At 35.6% G+C, this 15,412-nt stretch overlaps 1 protein-coding gene across 7 annotated transcripts in view; it reads left to right on the forward strand.

The window, feature by feature from the left end:
* The window catches only part of Con (Connectin), a 293,371-nt gene that overhangs the window by 45,479 nt on the left and 232,480 nt on the right, over window positions 1–15,412 (forward strand). For all 7 annotated transcript variants that reach the window (XM_067756734.1, XM_067756731.1, XM_067756727.1 and 4 more), the window contains exon 3: window positions 9,026–9,078. The gene's annotated coding sequence lies outside the window, so the exon portion shown is untranslated. The remainder of the gene's footprint in view (window positions 1–9,025; window positions 9,079–15,412) is intronic.

A 15,412-nucleotide genomic window follows, 5' to 3' on the forward strand; every position in this document is an offset into this window, starting at 1 on the left:
CCTCCGGTGTGTTTGTAAATTTTGCTCTGACAATATCCGCATAATTGTATTTCATATAAAAACGGTGACATGAAATAGTGTCAATGGAACCAACGCCAATTGACATTTATGCGCTTTTGAATGAGAAATAAAATGAATGACATTAATTCAAAATCCAAAAGAGAACTAATGTCAAATGACTTAAGTTCCCATTGGGACTATTTAATGCCGTCAACGCAAAAAGGAGATGATAGGAATAAAACTGAATTGCCTACGGGTTGTTAGACAGACCAGATCTGGCGGTCAGTCGACCAAATTTATACTTTTTTATTCTCTTTAGTTTCCATAAAATGCGCCCCAGGCGAAAATTTGAAATAAAAAATCGCGTGATATTTTAATCAAAATTTTCGTTTCCTATTATGACACAAATTCATTTTCAAAAATTAAAACAAGCGCTAAGTTGGAAATTTGGAATAAAAAATTCCGCGATTTCCATGTTATGAGACGATATATCTACTAGAAAATAAGCAAAATATTGAAAAGCTTTGAAAATTAATTGGAAAAAATATCTTAGTATCCTATCGAAATATGAATAGAAAATTTAGAATTAAAAATTGTGCGATTTTTTATTCTAAATTTTCGCCTGCATTAAAAATGAATGCTGTTAACACTTTTTGAATTTTATCTTAATAGACAACTATTATTTGGAATTAAAATTTATGCGAATTTTATTTCAAAGTTCGATGGTCGTACCTAAAGTAATTCTGACATAAATTCGCTTTTGCAAAGAGAATTAATGTCAATGACGTCGATTTCAACAAGATGTTGACATTAGTTCTCTTTCAGATTTAGAATTAATGCAATTGACATTACTTCTCTTTCAAAGCGAATTAACGTCAATTGACGCTAGTTCCACTGACACTATTACACGTCACCCTAAAAACCCTTCAAAAAGAATATAAATACCGCAATTAAATTGCCTCCCGGTAAAAGCCAGCGTTTGGAAATTATTTGAAAAAATCGCCATTATTATTTGCAATTAAAGTCAATCCGAGAACCCTCTGCTTCCAAATGTGAGTGCCGATAGGAGTAATTTCTGAGTATGCTTCGCAAAGATCTGGTCGTTAGTGGACTTACTTGGTCTGAAGCCGCACTGATAAGGTCCAATCCCTTCGTTGTCTTTGGGATTCAGTTTTTCTCTGCTACATAAAAAATTACAGATTTTTAGAATACCAACTTCCGCTTATAAAACATGTAGCTGGCGCAAAAATCCATTTTTTATTAATTTAACTTAAGTTAATTAACCGGCACACAATAAAAGAAACCGTCGACCCAATTAACAAGACTCACTTGAAATTTAGAATAAAAGTAGGAATGTAGGATTATTGGGCTTATTTTTTCTGATGGGTTATTCAAAGACCCGTATTCAGGATTAAGAATCCAGAACCTAACATACTTTGAAAATTCAAAAGTTATTTGTAAATGAACTATGCACATTAATTCTGCTAAGACTGCACTGAAATTTTATTTTACGTTCACCATAACGCGAGGTTTCTATAGCTATGAGGCAATGCGAGTTTGAGTGAGAGGATTTTCATAAGTACGATACTAGTAAATTTCAGGTACATTCCCTCGATACATATTTTGGTGTCGATTAATTTTCTCGATCCCTCAATATGAGTACGGGTATCGAGTACAAGCTCATATCGGAGCAACATTAGCTGTGGCTTACATTAGAAGAATTCTTTGTTTTTTTTTTATTTGACGGTTAAAACGGTGAATTCAAAGTGAAAAATTTGTGCTAAATTGCTTCAGCAGTTATTGGCGCTGGATAAAAATTGACAGAAATATCGGTTGAATTGAACCTTAATTCGGTTGATTTTACCAGAATTTTTCAGTAAAGTCGACATATAAGACGATTACTTAGCACTCTTGATTAATAAAAAAAAATAAATAAATATAAGGCGCTTTAGCCTCCGAAGAGATTTTACGCCGAGCTTCTTTTCCAATTTGCGTCGTGCTCCTCTTAATTTTTCCTACAAATTGGCGGGCCGGGATCTACTTACTTTATGCCGACTCCGAACGGCATCTGCTAGGCAGATGAGTTTTCACTGAGTGCTTTTCATGGCAGAAATACGTTCGGAGTGCTTGCCAAACACTGCCGGGGGCGACCCCGCTTAACTGGCGCGAATTGGTCACACCAAGGGACTTTACGCCCTTGGCCCTTCTAACGAAATGGCAGCCACCCTCTTCCTCTGCTTTCATATGTGGGTTCCGATAAAAATACTATCTCAGCCGAAGCTTTATATCTCTTTGGCATAATAGGGCCTACCCAGCGAAACCGCTGTGTTAAATTCGTTGGACTATTTTGATCTCTTCGTAAAGTTCGTACAGTTCATAATTAAATCTTCTTCGGTACTCACCACCGCCAACGCGTAGTGATACGTAAGCATTTCGAAAATATGTTCTATAGGACACTCTCAGAGACGTCCTATCTGATGTTGTCCGTTCTTTTACACCATATACCAGGACGGGTACAAAAAGTGACATGTAGAGCATGATTTTTGTTTGCCAACAGCCCTAGTCCAAATAACAATTTATTGGTAAGAGTGATTCTGTTGTTGTTTGTATTAATGCTGGTTCCCAAATAGGAGCAAATCCGCTGATCCTTTGGGTGATGACAGCAGGTACATCGTTTTGTCCTCATTAATCATCAAAGCCGTCTCGCCCGCTTCTTTTCCCAACTTGGAGTGAGAAGAACTTATCGTGTTCAGGCCGGTAATGTCGATATCGTCAGCATACGCCAAAAAATGTCACGCTCTTATCAAATTAAATAAATCGCACGATAGGGGGTCACATTGTCTGAAATCCCGTTAACTTCAAATGGCTCTAGGAGGTCCCCCTACACTGAAAGAAAAAGGCTGGTAAAATCAACCGAAATACGGATCAACTCAACCGAAATTTCTGTCAATTTGTATCCATCGCAACAAGACGTTGAATCAACTGCGCACAAATCGTTGATTCTTAATTGACCGTTTTAGTAGTCAAATGAACAAAAAAAGTTGTTGCGACAGCTTTGTATGAAAGTACCTATGTTGCCATATAAATAAATAAATGTAAGGCGCGATAACCTCCGAAGAGATTTTAGGCCGAACTTCTCTTCCAATTTGCGTCGTGCTCCTCTTTAATTTTTCTTACGGGACGGGACGCGACCTACCTGTTTTATGCCGACTCCGAACGGCATCTGCAAGGCATAGAGTTTTCACTGAGAGCATTTCATGGCAGAAATACACTAGGAGTGCTTGCAGAACACTGCCGAGGGGCGACTCCGCTTAGAAAATTTTTTTAATTGAAAAAGCGTTTTTATACTCAGTTAAGTTTGATTGCATAACGGTTGGTTGTACAGGTATAAAGGAATCGAGATAGATATAGGCTTCCATATATCAAAATCATCAGGATCGAAAAAAAATTTGACTGAGCCATGTCCGTCCGTCCGTCCGTCCGTTAGCACGATAACTTGAGTAAATTTTGAGATATCTTGATGAAATTTGGTATGTGGGTTCCTAAGCAGTCATCTCAGATCGCTATTTAAAATGAACGATATCGGACTATAACCACGCCCACTTTTTCGATATCGAATATTTCGAAAAACCGAAAAAGTGCAATAATTCATTACCAAAGACAGATAAAGCGATGAAATTTGTTAGGTGAGTTGAACTTATGACACAGAATTGAAAATTAGTAAAATTTTGGACAATCGGCGTGGCACCGCCCACTTTTAAAAGAAGGTAATTTAAAACTTTTGCAAGCTGTAATTTGGCAGTCGTTGAAGACATCATGATGAAATTTGGCAAGAACGTTACTCCTATTACTATACGTACGCTTAAAAATCTGAGAAGGACCACGCCCACTTTTAAAAAAAATTTGTTTAAAGTAAAATTTTAACAACAAATTTAATATCTTTACAGAATATAAGTAAATTATGTCAACATTCAACTCCAGTAATGATATGGTGCAAAAAATACAAAAATAAAAGAAAATTTCAAAATGGGCGTGGCTCCGCCCTTTTTCATTTAATTTTTCTAGGATACTTTTAATGTCAAAAGTCGAACAAAAATTTACCAATCCTTTTGAAATTTGGTAGGGGCATAGATTTGATGACGCTAACTGTTTTCTGTGAAAATGGGAAAAATCGGTTGAAGCCACGCCCAGTTTTTATACACGGTCGTCCGTCTGTCCTTCCGCATGGCCGTTAACACGATAACTACAGCAAAACTCGACATATCTTTTCTGAACTTAGTTCACGTACTTATCTGAATGCACTTTATCTTGGTATAAAAAATTAACGAAATCCGACTATGACAACGCCCACTTTTCCGATATCGAAAATTACGAAAAATGAAAAAAATGTCATAATTCTATACCAAATATGAAAAAAGGGATGAAACATGGTAATTGGATTGGTTTACACATATACAACTACCACCACTCCCTTTTAAAACTCTCATTAATACCTTTAATTTGATACCAATATCGTACAAACACATTCTAGAGTCACCCCTGGTCTACTTTTATGGCGATATCTCGAAAAGGCGTCCACGTATTGAACTAAGCCCCACGCCCTTTTAAAGTACTCATTAACACATTTCATTTGATACCCATATGGTACAATCATATTCTCGGGTCACCCCTTTATGGCCATATCTCGAAAAGGTAACCACCTATAGAACGAAGGCCCACTCCCTTTTAAAAATACTCATCAACACCTTTCATTTGATACCCATATCGTACAAACAAAGTCTAGAGTGACCCCTGGTACACCTTTATTGCGATACCTCTAAAAGGCGTCCCCCTATAGAACTAAGGCCCACTCTGTTTTAAAATACTTATTAACCCCTTTCGTTTGATCCCATATTGTACAAACGTATTCTAGAGTCACCCCTGGTCCACGTTTATGGTGATATCTCGAAAAGGTGACCACTCCCTTTTAAAACCCTCATTAATACCTTTAATTTGATACCCATATCGTACAAACAAATTCTAGGGTCACTCCTGGGCCACCTTTATGGCGATATCTCGAAACGGCGTCCACCTATGGAACTAAGGATTACTCCCTTTCACTCCATTCTAGAGTCAACCCTGATCCACCTTTATGGCGATATCTCGAAACGGCGTCCACCTATGGAACTAAGGATTACTCCCTTTTAAAATACTCATTAACACCTTTCATTTGATACCCATATCGTACAAACAAATTCTATCCCTAAATGGCGTCCACCTATAGAACTATGGCCCACTCCCTCATAAAATACTCTTTAATGCCTTTCGTTTGATGACATGTCATACAAACACATTCCAGGGTTTCCCTCGGTTCATTTTCCTACATGGTTATTTTCCCTTATGTTGTCACCATAGCTCTCAACTGAGTATGTAATGTTCGGTTACACCCGAACTTAACCTTCCTTACTTGTTTTCTAAAATTTTGATGTTGCTTTACCCGGGGCGTGAACCCAGGGTCTTCGGTGTGGTAGGCGGAGTACGCTACCATCACACCGCCGTACAAATTCGTAAATATGTGAATACATAAATACGCATGCTTGCTACATATACATACATATGAATATAGAAATGAAAATAGTAGTCACAAAACTGATTCTCAATTCTTTCAGTTACAGCTCGGCTCATTCTCAATTTCTTATCTCGCAGTAGTTGCCACACTTGATTGTTTCGAACAAAACTTGTAGTATAAATTTTTGACGTAACATTTTAAAAAGAGAACTTGTAAGTTATAGAAAAGTAAATAATCAAATCGCAGGAAGGTAATTCACCACTGGAGTAACTTTACATGTAATTCGGCAAAATTAATTTTTGTAACACTTTAAGTTGAAACGATTCCAAAACAACTCAAACTTGTATTTTGTCGGAAACATCAACATTAAAAAGGATGTTTTTTTTTATTATCTTTTAAGATTCCTTCGTGTGAGTGAAGATTCATAAAAACTTGAACAAAATGTTACTAACTTTGGAAAAATCCTGGTCTTTCAAACAAAACTTCGCTTGGACGGGAAGTTACAAAATTGTACCTGATAAATAAGTGTCCCGGTATCTCATAATTTTTTGCAAAGTAAATTCAAAAAAGGGTTTTTTCGTTTTGTATTGATAACTGAAAAACTATTTTTTTATTGTTTTCCAATTTTGTGTGTTTTTTCGATTTGATGGTTTTCTTATTTTGGTGTTTTTTAACAAGTGGCACCATCGTCATAAGTGCAAAGTAGAGAGCGCAGTGAGCGGAAAATTTTCGTTGAAATTTGCTCATGTATTGACAGTTGATTGCCGTTGAAATGACCTGTAAGATCAGTTGTGTTAACAGAAAAATCAGTTATATTGATTAGGAATCTGTCAGTTTTACAAAATTTTGTTAACTTAAGAGCGACAATTTCTCTTCTGCTAAAATGACTAAACTAATTTTTTCGCTTGACAAAGAACTCGGTCGAATTAACCTCAACGTATTTTGCACAACCGTATAAGTTTTGCGGGGAAACCAAATTCAGGCATAGCGGCATATAGGCAGCTCTTTGCTCGTGCTGTCGAAGGCGGTTTTAAAATGAACAAAGAGGTGATGTGTTTCAATAAATAATTTTTCGCGGTTTATCTTTTCGAAAATTCGACGCATAATGAAAATCTGACCAATTTTTCAGACCTTAAGCCGCATTTATCTTTCATACATTACGCTTAACAGGACCTGAACCCACTTCTTGCGGAACACTAATGCTTCAGTCATCGAGCATACACTCGTCCGACCATATTTTGATTAGAAATTGATGCAGGTGCCTTATCACCACCCCTAACTCTGTTCACGAATTTTTTGGTAATATTTGCGGGCGTTATTCCTGGCGACTAGCAGCTCAAGTTCCTCGCTAAGATATATTTTTGTTTCCGAATATTGGTAAGCATTCAAACCAGACTTCCGGGGTGATTCAAAAATGTCTGTGTTCTTTTATTTAGGTTTACACACAATCCAAGCGTTTGCCTCATGCGTCGTATTCTAGATTGTTTGTATTTGCTTGAATGTTAAATTGAAGTTGAAGTCAATTTCTGTATAATTTATACTTTTATGTCAGGTAATACTTCAACAAACTGGCCACAAAATTACTAAATTAATTTCAATTACTATACATTTGGTATAGCTAATATATATGTACACTTACACGTGGTTATATGATAATTATATGTAGTATACTATTTGCTTATAGCCTGAGGTAATTTTGTGTTTTGTCGTTGTAACATAATTGCTGTTGAGAATACGTTTAAGTATATTTATTTGGGATTTAAGTGGGTTCGTTAATATGCATGGGTATTAGGTTCCACCCTGTGTTGAAACTATTTCCTAGAAATCAATACCTCTCAGATATATTCGTCACAGAAACGATTTTATTATGGGTAAACATCTTGTTTAAGGTATGACGGAAAGCTGAATGCAAGCGTAAGTTTTAAATGAAAGCGTCATCGTAAGACGTATGAGGTAGGCTATATGGGGGATATATGTCTATGTACAACGTAAGTTCAGGCGTAGTGTGGGGTATATAAGTATCTGTACAGAATATAGGAAATGTGTTGACGCAGTTGAAGTGAGTCATATTGCTACGCTGTATGAAGTATTAAAACGAGAGGGAGAGAGAGGGAATGTGAGTGTTAGTTTTGTCACCACACTGTGGGATATGTGGGAACAAGGTACGTGGTACAGTTAATATAAGCAAAATCACACAAAAACTTAAGGCAAACACGTCATCTGCATAAACAATAAAGTTCGAGAATATACACAAGTTTTATGCATGCCAGTGTACGAAGAGATGTATACGCTGTTTCGTTTAAGATAAAGACCGAGAGAGCGTCACCAAAAACAAAGCATGTGGAAAGTATTAAGCAGAGTAAAAAATTAAAATAATTGAAACAAAATATAGTGAAAAATTAAAATAATTTAAAAAAATAAAATAAAAAAATAAAATAAAAAAATAAAACAAAATAAAGTAAAATAAAATGAAATAAAAATAAATAAAGGAATATAAAATAAAAAAATAACACAAAATATAGTAAAATAAAATAAAATAAAACAAAACAAAGGAAAATAAAATAAAATAAAATGAAATAAAATAAAATAAAATAAAATAAAATAAAATAATATAAAATAAAATAAAATAAGATAAAATAAAATAAAATAAAATAAATTAAAACAAAATAAAATAATAAAATAAAATGAAATAAAATAAAATAGAAATAAAAAAAAAATAAAAAAAATAGATAATAAATGAAATGAAATAAAATAATTTAAAATAAAATAAAATAACATAAAGTAAAATAAAATAAAATCATTTCGACGAAATAAAATGAGAAGAATTAAAATAAACTAAAAAGTAAATAATATAAAATTAAATTAAAAATAATATAAAAGAATAATAAAAGAATTTTGTTGTACGGAATATTTGAGTTCATTCATTTGACAGTTCAGTGAGACGAACCGATAAGAGAAGGCAGGGCGTCGAATACATAGTAACGTTACGTTACTTATTTCAAGCACCGCTCTACAAGTATCGCGTACGTGGTAATGTCGAATCGGGAAGACTCGTTACGTAAATATCTATACTGAATTGATAAGATAAATATGAAGTTAAATATTGTACAATAATATATGAAATGCATGTGAAAATGAGACCTGATTTAAATGGAGCGCTTTGGCAAGGAGCTTTGAATGTAACAAATACTGAAAAACTACATCAACAACAGCTGAGCTATAAATTAAAGTCATCTGTCAAAGCAAAGTACTGGTCAAAGTGTTCTATGTAAAACTGGCATAAGAAGGATAATTGACAACCACAAGACAACCATATCTGCCCTTTTTGTGCAGTTGTCTGTTTATCTGACTAAATAAAAAGCAAAATCTGAGAAAATTTTATTTCTTATCGTACGAGAATTTATTACGCACTTTCTATCTTTCTTGCTTTACTAATCAGACCTCAGTTTTATATCAACTTTCCTTTTTTTCTTTTAGGTCAAATTTAATTCGTGGATCTTGTTGAAAAATGTTTCTAGAAGTCAAAAAAGGTAATTATATTGATTTATCACTACTTTTAAGAAGAATTTATAAAATTTGTAACACAAATAAAAGTGTTCATATTTTTTTCAAAACATTTCCCTAACAAATATTAGGTTAGGTTGAAGTGGTTGTCCTAGGCCATTCTAAAGCCACTGATATTAGATACCACGAAAAGGCACCATTATCTTTCTTTTTCGAACCATTTTGAGGACCTAATAGAGACTACCACTTGCTTGGCAGTAGCGAGCTTTGTTGCTAGGTGTTTTCCTCTATCACTTATGGTCGGCAAGCCTCTCATTATATGTGAATGTTGATAGTCCGCTATAGAGTCTGGAACGTGAGTTTTAAGTAAGAGTTTACATAGCTCTTCTGGCTGCTTAGTGTAGCTCCTTTCTGTCTTGGTTGTTTAATACCTGATTAGCCTGCTTTCTCAATACCTTAGGCTGCTCTCCGACCAGTAAGCAAGTCAGTGAGTATTTTAAAATCCAATAGATCTGGCAAGGAGCTACCTATATGAACTCAAGTATAGCTAACTAAACCTGACACGAATTGATTTTATTTGAACAAAAAACAATAAATGGCTTCAAAAAGCCCCACTTATTTTTAGCCTTTCATGTATGCATATTATTTGCAACGTGTCAACTGTGTGAAATTATTTTTTAATAAATGTCAAGTAAGTACATAAATATACATGTACATATGTACATACGTAACTCATTGTTTTCCTATTTAAACGCAATGATGTGGCCTGTTAGGTGTTGATCCATAACACAATTTCTTCAGCACGTTTTGTCTTATAAACTTTATTTCGCACAGTCAACCCCACCCCCTTCCACAAGAATATTTATGTTCTCGAAAAATTCCTACTTGCCTATGTAAATACTTGCAAGTTGGATTTTGATTTGGTCCTTACGCTTATTTGTATATTCACAGCAAAGTAAATAAACTTTTTGCGTTTATACTCAGTTGAGCAGAGCTCACAGAGTATATTAACTTTGATTGGATAACGGTTGGTTGTACAGTTATAAAGGAATCGAGATAGATATAGACTTCCATATATCAAAATCATCAGGATCGAAAAAAAAATTTGATTGAGCCATGTCCGTCCGTCCGTCTGTCCATTAACACGATAACTTGAGTAAATTTTGAGGTATCTTGATGAAATTTGGTATGTAGGCTCCTGAGCACTCCTCTCAGATCGCTATTTAAAATGAACAATATCGGACTATAACCACGCCCACTTTTTCGATATCGAAAATTTCGAAAAACCGAAAAAGCGCAATAATTCATTACCAAAGACGAACAAAGCGATGAAACTTGGTAAGTGAGTTGAACTTATGACGCAGAATAGAAAATTAGTAAAATTTTGGACAAGGGGCGTGGCACCGCCCACTTTTAAAAGAAGGTAATTTAAAAGTTTTACAAGCTGTAATTTGGCAGCCGTTGAAAATATCATAATGAAATTTGGCAGGAACGTTACTCCTATTACTATATGTATGCTTAATAAAAATTAGCAAAATCGGAGAACGACCACGCCCTCTTTTAAAAAAATATTTTTTTTAAGTCAAATTTTAACAAAAAATTTAATATATTTACAGAATATAAGTAAATTGTGTCAACATTCAACTCCAGTAATGATATGATGAAACAAAATGCAAAAATAAAAGAAAATTTCAAAATGGGCGTGGCTCCGCCCTTTTTAATTTAATTTGTCTAGGACACATTTAATGCCATAAGTCGAAAAAAATTTACCAATCCTTGTGAAATTTGACAGGAGCTTAGATTCTGGGCCGTTTGACTTTTCAATGTGGGACCCGTCAGACCAACTGAGTACGCAAATGACGTCTGCATAAGTAGAAAGTGCCTTCCAAGAATTAGCTCTTTTGGCGGATCGGGAGCTTTAGGACGAACATACGCTGACATCTAATGTCGTGTTGAGCGTCAGCGCGGAGAAGACGAATATGGTCTTGTTTACTAGGAAGTATAAGGCCCCGAATCGAACTAAACTTAAAAAAGGAGGCATAACGTCATACGTATCGTTAATAGCGTAGACCATACGGTTCTAGTACTATTTCCTCATCAAATATTGGATGGACAGTTTACCTTACTCCTTAGCTGCGTTTTAATGCATCTCTTAAAGTCACGATAGAGGTGGAACGCGGGCGCAAGCGCGCTCAAACGACAGATGAGGCGATACGCGTGTATACCGATGGTTCCAGGGTAATGGAAGGAATAAGGAATGCGGCACACTGCGCAGATCTAGAAATAAAAAAATCTGTCAAATTACTATAGTGGTTTTTAAGCGGAAATAAATCCATGACAAAAGCAGTAGAAACACTGGAAAAAATAGCCCAAAGTACAGCCGCGTCTACTTTATATTTATATATATATATATATACATGTGTGTGTGTGTGTTTGTGTTGACGGCCAAAGAGCAGTTCATGCTTTGATCTCGCATAGAAAATCCCTGTAAGGAATCGAGATAGGGAAAAGTATACATGTGTAATGGGTCCCAGGGAATAGGTGGGAATGAAAAAGCTGATGAGCTAACTAAATAGAGTGCATCGCCCGAAGTTTGTACCGTTGTTGTTCCAATTAGATTGGGAGAGATTAAATTAAATCGGAGCTACACATGATCGACGCAGCAGGAGAGGCATGGAACCGACCGAGGGCTGTAAACTTTTGAAGAGCATGTGTAGGTATTGCCGCCTTAACCTAACAAAGTTAGCATGCCTTTTGGCGTCACAAGCTATTAAATTAGGCTAAGTCAGCAATAGCAAATCTGAGAAGTGCGGGTTGAAGGAGGAAACAATCGATCACGGCTTGTGTTCGTGCCCTGTCCTTGCCCGGCGAGTGATACAGCTATAAGATGTGGAAGCAGCAAATGGCAGAAGTCCTAGAATGCGTCTGGTATTTGCTTAGAGGACCAAGTTTTTTAATAACATACATAAATCCTTGTTTTTGATTGTGTTTTTTAGTTTTGTTGTTAAACAAACATCTGGTAAAATTGTGGACTTATTCAGTATACGTGAGATCCTCACAGATCGACCAGTTCAACCTAACCTAACCTAAAGGTACAACTCTGTTTGTTCCCCCAGCTATATGAAAACAGCTTCCGAGCTCATAAAGATATTCAAATCATGTATCGAATTTCTCGCGGCCAAAATAACGTCATATTATATATAAAAAATCGGATCTGAAATGAACAGATTATGACCAAAAAATGTCATAACAAACGTATTTTTACAAACTTATTTTTTCGACCTTGTCTAATGAATACTTTCATGTACAAGCATATGTACATATTTTACTCTAAGCACAACATTACTTTGTTGGTTGTTTGTGTTTTGCTACTGAAAATTGTTTTCCTTACAACGAGCTTGCTTTACCTTCTGTTTGTTATTCAGCAATTGTTGTCATTGCTCTGTTACCCTCACTAAAATTGGCCGTCTACACAAAGCGGTCGCTAGCATTTACCCCTTGCGGTGTAATTTGTGCCTTTCTAGTTTTTCCTTTTTTTTCAAATAACGTTTTTTTTTGTTTTGTGTCACATCGTTTGTTTTATTATCACTTCCCAAAGGTTTAGCCACGCTTCTACCTTTTGGAGAGGGTGAAACATTAACCTCAGCGTAATTTTTTTTTTCTTCTTTCAATAAACACAGCTTTTGTGAATTTAATTTATAGTAAAAGGTTTTGTTATCTTTTATTGGCAATACGTGATATTCTTTGTAGTTTCACTAATGCCTATGATAACTTTGCATGTGTTAGATCTTATATTAATACATATGTATATACCTAGGAACTAGTGATCAAAATGTCTGGTGTTCAATTGAGACTAAATTTTTTCTAGTTCAAAAACCGACAGTTTGAGTTTTCATATTTCATATTTAGCATGTATTTAATAAATAGATAGCCTATAAAAAATCCTTCTTCCGCTATGGGAATGTATTTTTTCCCTACACCTTTAAACTAATTTTGCTGACTTTCGAACGAAAATCGTATTAGGAAATATATGTAGAATTTCGGTTCAGTTCGGAAACAGTGCAATAGAATCAACAAAAGAACGAAATCTTTATTGCAGATTCTTACACTAGTTCGGAACTATCGAGGCAGTGCCAAAAAACCAACTAGTTCCAAAGCGGAAATATCTATCAAATTCGGAGCTATAGAAAAGGTAATGCAACGGGGACAATTGGTACCGCCTATGACATCGCTTTATTAAACAAAGATAGAGTTCGAACTAGTAGCGGTACCGAATGCACTAGCAGCGCACTAGTTTTGAGTTACAGATTTTCCCTTCAGGGTATATGGGCTTCAACCAATAGCGTAATCATGTGTAATAGTTTTTTTATGGAAGCGTTTTTTCTTCTTCTTATTTAAGCATGCCTTATTACTATTTGTCATCGTTTCACCAATCATTGTTATTGTTGTCCTTTATTATTTATTTTACCTTTATTTAAGTTTGTTTTCAAAGCTTCAATTTTTTTGGGATTAGTTCTCTAATTCTTCAGGAAAATACACATATAATTGTTTAGCCGAAAATCCTTTTTTAATTTACCCACTATTGAGTTTGATTGGGAATGCTGATTAAATTAGTAACGGCTTTCATGGAAAGAATTCTGCTAGTTTGCTACATTTCTAAAAATAATTGTACTGGCTTATCTTCTTAAGGGTGGCTTCAATATTTAGCGTCATCCTACTCGAGTTCTGCTTGAGGGTAGATATTTTTTATACTATGAAGTCTTTGGTTTGTGCACGGCCACTCACGAAATAATAAACTTAAAAGAAATTATATGTCAGTGTGCACATAAACAGTGCACTGTATGCTATTCTGCCCATTCATCCTGTACACTTGATGGCGATGACCATTGTGATAACAACTGCAGGGACTCGGGGTAGCTTTAGCATAGACCGTACGGCCGTAGGAGTACAGCGTCGGCCAGAAAGACTACCTTGTACCCCACCTCCAACAGAATCGGATGTGATTAAAAGAAAACTAGAGCTGACTCTTATCGACCAAGCAGGAAAGGTGTGAACCAAACTCGGGGCTGCAAAGTGTCATGTGCAGGTCTTACAACCTTAGACTAACAAAGTTACTCTTATCATTAAAAAGAGGGAGCTTTAAGCTCATGACGGATATTCGTACTGGATACTGCCTTCTGGTGTCACATGCTTTTAATAAGGTCTAGTCAGTGATAGCATATGTGGTAAGTGCCGGTTGGAGGAGATAAGGATCGAGCACCTTTTGTGCTCATGCTCTGCGCTCGCAAGTCTGAAATCGCAAGGTAAGGCACTCTTATCAGATTTAGAAGCAGCGAGTGGCATAGGTCCTAGAAAGCTTCTAGTATTTGCCAAGGAGACGGAGTTATTTTGTACCAAAAGTCCTAGCTTCTGATAGTCGAAACAATAACAAACCAACAACAGACCTATAACTGACGAAAATATCATTATCGATTGAGAGCCGATAACTAAAATATAACTCGTCGATATCGGTTTTTTGCGAGAGCAAGCTGATGGAAGTCTTCTCAAATCAAATCGAAATTGTATAAGTACGGCCCTTAAATAGTCGTGATGTGGTTCCGAAGTCCCACAGCAGCTCGCTCAGCAAAGATTCTGAAATGGTCCCCAATAATCAAAAAAAGCATCTTTAAATAGTCTCAAAATAAATCCGAAAAAGCTACGCATATATTATAATAGTAAAACTTCACAATGTATTTGCGTGCTTCACTTATAATGAGTTCAAATCAAGGTGATTGACTCATTTCCATTGTGCGCAGGTTATATACTCTCAGATGCCCCTTCGCCTATTTTTCACAGGGTCTAAACTTTTCACGAACAGCCTTCTCAATAAGCGGCTTATTTACTGATCTCACATTTCTACATTTCACATTCACTGTTGTCTTCTATATATGTACATGTGCGAGTAATGTCGTGTGCGCTCTTTGTTGCTGTGCACATTTGTCTGTAATGTGGTTTCGCTCCCATCTGCTGTGTACGGGTGTTCGTGGCTATTTGTTATCTCCTCTGATTACGTTGCTGTTGTGGTTGTGAAGCAATTATTTAATACCAGCATAGAGATGTGTCGAAATTGCTTATATTCATCAAAATTTTGTTTGCAAAACACCGTATTTTCTACCATAGGTTGAATTGGAAAGTTAAGTTTTCAACCCACTCTAATTTACATGGCTACAGACTCACTCGCAGGGCAACATCCGAGGCCAGTTAAACGCATTTTAAATTTTTTCTCATTCGAAATCGTATTTGGTAATTATTACGTGTGATGAATTCCACTTTGAAAATATTTATGCATATATATGAGAAAATTATTTAACATTTTTAGTT

Source organism: Eurosta solidaginis, chromosome 5 (assembly GCF_040869045.1).
Source record: "Eurosta solidaginis isolate ZX-2024a chromosome 5, ASM4086904v1, whole genome shotgun sequence".
NCBI lineage: Eukaryota > Metazoa > Arthropoda > Insecta > Diptera > Tephritidae > Eurosta > Eurosta solidaginis.